The following is a 6,000-nucleotide window of genomic DNA, read 5'->3' on the forward strand; positions in this document are numbered from 1 at the left end:
ATTGTATCATTCAAGATTGATTTCTTAACCCTCTATTCAATTTGCCAGCTTGTATCACAAATAGTAGAGTCTTCGACTAGCTCGTCACCATCATATTTTAAGACTTCCTTGTTAGGTTCTAAATCCAAAATGCATTCATTTAAATCAATTTGGATTTGATTATTGTACCTTTGAGGGCCCAAAACGCACAATAGTATTTGTGGCTTGGTGATTTATAATCGGGATGAGGATGAGCCCCCAAAGAAAAAGAATAAGCACCTTGATCAAAGAAAGTTCTCAACGGGGAAGTATGTGTTTGGCAACCATGGTAGGCAAGATAGAGACATCGATAAGTTTAAACTCCTTTGCTAATAGTGTTCTTTACAACAATCACAACAATCCTCTCATCAGATTTTTTTTCTCCTAATTGCCCACAACAAATCATTAGCAAAAAATATTCCTAGCAACCCATAGTAGTATCCTCCCTACAATCTCGAGCTTCTATCTACCCGTGCCTCTCTCTCAATGCCTTAGCCTAAATCTTGATTAAAAGTGCAACACTAGCCTCATTCAAACGAGCAATTATAGGTCAGTAATCAATAGGTTAGCTCCTCATGAGTGAAGGAAATGACATAATGAAAGAACATGTGTCTATGCAAATATATGAATCTACATTGATGCTTGTCTGCAAATATTGAGATGGCTAAGTAAAAGGGAGGGCTTGAAAATTGTAGGTACATAAAAAACTAGATGATGACATGGAACCAAACACATAGAAGGGAAGGAATTTTGGAAACCCTAACATAGACTATATAGCCATGATAGAATTAACAACCCACACTTCCCTCAACACAAAAAGGTATGAAAAAGAGGTGGAGGGAGTCCCTAGATGGTTAAAGGAAATGTTACAAAGGTTACACTAGGGGTTGCACACCAACCACTCAAATGTATTATTTTCTTTCTCACCCCACCAATGATGCCCCTTTGCCTGTCATGAAGGGAAGTTTTGGATCATGTCCCAAATCTTGTGTGGCAAAATGTAGATCGTGATAGAGGCTCAAGGATACATGCAGTCCTATTGATCCTGGTTCGATCCAAGTTCAGACCTCAACTTACCACATACCCAAACAACTCACAATTGACCTCCTAGACCGACCAAGTTAAAATCTAATTGAGGGCTATCTAAAGAATTCCTCACATAAGTTTTCCTAGGAAGAAATAAAACTACTTTAAACTCAACCATGGAAGGTGCTAGAGGATATGCTCATATTGGCATCATGGAAGATTGGCTTACTACAGATTACATCAAATACACATTTTGTGATTGGTGCATTTGATCCAAGATGAGTTATTAGGTTCATAATTTCAAAGATTTTTCTAAGCCTAGGTCTAGCAAAAGGCTAGACAAGGAACCTAAAAACAATGATGATGATGTGAAGTACTAAATCCCACTTTGCATGAAGGTTTATTAATGATCAAAATCAAGTCTTTTACTTAAGGACTTGGGTGCCAACTCCCTTAAGTAAGAAACCTATCAAAATCTTGAGTATGACATGATTTTAACAATATGCCATGAGTAGAAATTATTGAAATTAATACGGTGGTGTTCTACACTAAAAGAGCTTCAAATATGTCTTTGCACCTTGAAATTTGGGCAACACATGAAAAAGTTACATTAATTTGAAAGAAAATGGGTTTTCATATTTCATTATATTTTTTGTTTTACCTCCCCTCATCCAAAAGACCCCCTCACATAGGAATTTAAAAAGTACGTTTTTGAAAATAAAAATACGTACTTTTCGACTAAAGATCGCATCCTAATGCCCTAAACCCAAAAAAACGTGGTTCTTTACATTGACTGACGACTGGAAGACCACCGCATGGTAAATGCTCTTACCGCACGATACCGTGATGGAAAACACTACACATTGTCTATACCAGTGGTAAAGATTAGGGTACAACCACCTGCCATGTTGTCTCTTCTGGTACAAAGTAAACAATAGCTGGGCCAGCTAGCAGCAAACTCCTTTGCTCCCTTTGCTCTAGATTCTGAGACCCTAGTGAGAATGTGGGTGGAAATCCATCCCCATAGGATTGTCTATCATCAAAGAATTGATACGAAGGGGGTTGATGACAGCTTGGATCGTCCAATTGGGAAGGATATGAAATCCTATACGTTGAGATACCACGTGGTCCAGGAGGGGTACCTACGGTGCCTGTGATAAAAACTATAAAATGACCTCATCCTTGCCACTACAATCCTACAAAACTATCGCTTTCCCGCTACAAGTCCTTGTTGGAAACAAGCAAGTTGAGCAAAATGGAGACAAGAAGATGGACACAAATGAAGAACTATCTCATAGAATGAAGAGAAATGAGGGCCATATGTAGGCTACCTCTACATCCATACTGACATCATAGATGACCTCATACCAAAGGCCACCAAGCTCCTAGAATCTCTCCCCTATCCTCTAGAAGCATCTAGCTCCATCTAACACACCTACCTGCCCCTCTAGCACACACATAGGATCACAAGTGTGCCTATGGAGAGGCAGGACATTGACAAACCCCTACAAATCGGAAGGTCTTTTTGTATTCCCTTTTGTTTACCTTACACCCAAGGGAACCCTTGCTAGCATGAGAACCTAGCCATAGATTTATCCTTGACCACCATGAGATGGCATGAGAAACTATGAGACTAGATGTATCCTTGACATAGCTTGAGGCATTCCCTTGAGGGGGGGTTTGTTGGGATATCTCAAGGTGTATGCCTCAGGCACACCTTGGTTTCTATGTGTGAGTGCTAGAGGCACAGTTAGGTGCCCACAAGCACAGTTAGGTGGTGGAGAGCCACATAGGATGATTGAGAGAATCTAGGAGCAGATTGAGGAGATAATTTTGGAGCTCTGAAGTCATCAGTGATGTCAGTGAGCATCTATGAGGTGCCTACTTAAGGACCTCACTCTTCTTCATTCCATAATGCAAGTATTCTGAGTTTGTGTCCACTCTTTTCTTTCCTTTCAGCTTACCAACACTCCTACCTTCAACTTTCGGTGAGCTCCTAGAGCTTCTACAGTCGGGCCAGGTGATGACCCACCTCAGTCAGTTGGACTCACCTCGCCTGGCTAACTGTACGTAGGCTGTTTGAGAGAAGGAAAGAGAGAGAGAGAAAAGAGAGGGAGGGAGAGTAAAAGAGACAGAGAAAAGAGATGGAGGGAGAGTAAAAGAGAGAGGAAAGAGAGGGAGGGAGAGTAAAAGAGAGAGAATAAAGAGAGGGAGAATAAAGGGAGAGAGGAAAATAGAGAGAGGGAGAGTAAAAGAGAGAGAGGGAGAGTAAAAGAGAGAGAGGGAGAGATGTTTGTTTATGTCTTAGTTAGGCTAGGAGATGATATGTTTCGACCAATCATACTCTCCTAGCCTCGACTGATGTGTATAATAATAGTAAAGATCGAAGCCGAAGAATGTCTCGCATCTACCAGTAGTTTTCCCCCTGCTTCGATCTTCTTATATATCATATCTATTTATGTACATAGGTGATAGTAGAGCCGAGTTTTATCCAGATGATGGCCCGCTTTAACCGGCTGGTCAGTTCCTCTTGATAAAACTCTTCCCAACTGGATGTGTGATTGGCAAAGCTAATCTAGATCATATTGGTTATGTGATGCTGTTACATGTTTTCTATTCTTACATCCACTAATTGATAGATTGACACTCGATAGTGACTTTATGGAATTTGCATAGTAGTAGATTATGCTGCTATAGTAGTAGATTATGCTGGAAGAAACATTCATGATGTTGCATGTTGCTTTTGAGTGAAATTTAGTTTACACTTGCATTGTGTATTTTGAATGTTCTTTATTTGGCAAGGGTATTCTGAATGCTCTTTATGTTTAAGTTTAAGCACTTACAAAACAATTGTTGCATGCACTAGATCACTACACTATCTACAAACACACCCATCTCTTATGGCAATGCAAGAGCAATTAAAGACTGAGATTCAGATGCTTGCTCGTAAGAAAATGATCGAGCACTCAATAGGAATGAGTGATGAAGAAATCTGAGCCCATGCAAGCTCTAAATTTCTTCGCGATCGAATGATATCCCAAATACTTGAACTTATTTAAGCGAGCTAGCCTGCTCGCGATCGAATGACACAGTCATATCTGAGGCAGATACTTGAACAATTTATCCCTCGAGTATTTGGAGATCCAGTAAGACAGTGGATATTATACGAGAAGGTGAGCAATGTAGCCATTCCCGTTGATGGAGAGGTGAAGCTTGCACTCTGGACGACTGAATGGAAGGTGCCGTAGATATCTAAATTTAGAAAAAACCAGAAGGAGAAGGGTCCGTCGGAAAGGCAATAGATGGTGCCCTAGTCCATATATCTAAGATGGCTAGTGGTCTAGAAGAAAATGTTGACCCAGGCCAAGTTGAAGGGAGAGCAAAGATAAAACTTTGTACTGCATATGCCGACATGTGCTCTGACATTGTAAACTTTCCATTGCAAGCATTGACTGTGCACGAGTTGATGGGCAAGGGAGGAGAAGGGAAGGTATTTAAGATACAGGTGTAGGGTGTCCTAGGTCTTAGGCCAACAGAGTGGTATGCTAGCAAGAGGAGCAATAAAGATGATGCCCATGCTCATCTGGCACTAAAGAATGAGCTAGCGATGATAGTTGTCCATAGAGCTTTTTGTTGAGTATTGGGATACTCGCATACCCAAGAGTTATGGATCGTCACCCCCTTTTTTAATGGTGGAAGTGTACACGACATGTTGATGTGTCTCCCACAGCGATATGGGACATATGGGCAATGGGTTAAGACCACACATCTTAGAGAAGAACTTCGCTTTGGCTAGAAATCTCCACTCACCAGGTTGTGAGCAAGGTTATTTTGTTGTCATGCATTGCCCATTTGTGCTGCTATTGCCAGTGGTTTGAAAGCAGTTCACGAACAAAGATATGCACACACTAATCTGCAAGCAACCAACTACATGCTAGCCTTGATGAGATGGATGACAGGTCTGTCCGAGTGGGGATTATTGATTGGGGAAGAAGCCTCCACTAGACCAAAAGTTGATATCCACAAGACCCAACTTTTGCTCCTCCCATGGCATTTCAATGGTTAGCACCAAAATTATATGCTAGTACTACTACTCGGGAAAATTCGAAGTGCGCATGGGCATCGGAGTAAGATTGCTTTGTAGTTGGATGGCTATTTTGGCAAATTGCCAGCTTTCTCATAGATTCTACAGATGCTCTCATTGATAGTTCTGTGAAGGGCAATGTTGCAATCAAGCTCTTGGTTGATTGTGGGAACGCACTTTGCAATATTGATCCAAAGGAGCACCCTTTCATGGGAGCAATTTTAACAAAACTGCATAGTTTCAATGTAAACAAGGATGTGGCAATGCGACCAATTGAGGAAATGAAGACATGTTGAATAAAAGCACTATGATTGCCAAAGTTTAATGTCTTTGAAAAATGTTAGTGTGGGTTAAAAAATGTGACAATTTGACAGTTTGACATTTTTATTCGTACAACTTAATCGATCGTGGTCAATCCTTAATTCTATTAGTTAGATGAATTGTTATATGGTATGGTTTATGGCTAAGCACATTATAGTTAAATGTTTAATTAAATGTCGCTCACTCAATCTCAGATGGTGCTTAGATCTCCTCTTGATCCCTCCCTCACGAGTCACCATGGCATCCGCATCGCAACGTGGAATGCAAGCTGCATACGCATCTCAAGATCCAAGCGTGAGGGGAAAGCAAGCCATGCAGCACATGATGGACATGGCTGATGCTACCCGCCTCTCGATGCGAAGAGATGAGGCACGTGCAATTGCTAATGCAAGTGTATTTCATGATCCGAATGCTTGGAAATGGAACCACATCACAACAAGGATGTTGCAAGGGTATGGGAACCTGCCGATTCAAACATAGACGGTGGCCCATCAAGAATTGCCACCACCCCGCTATAAGGGATAATGCATACTATATATACTGCATGATCA

This window comes from Dipteris shenzhenensis, chromosome 29 (genome assembly GCF_047967505.1).
Source record: "Dipteris shenzhenensis isolate YYH24624 ecotype China chromosome 29, Dip_SZ_1.0, whole genome shotgun sequence".
Taxonomy (NCBI): Eukaryota; Viridiplantae; Streptophyta; class Polypodiopsida; order Gleicheniales; family Dipteridaceae; genus Dipteris; species Dipteris shenzhenensis.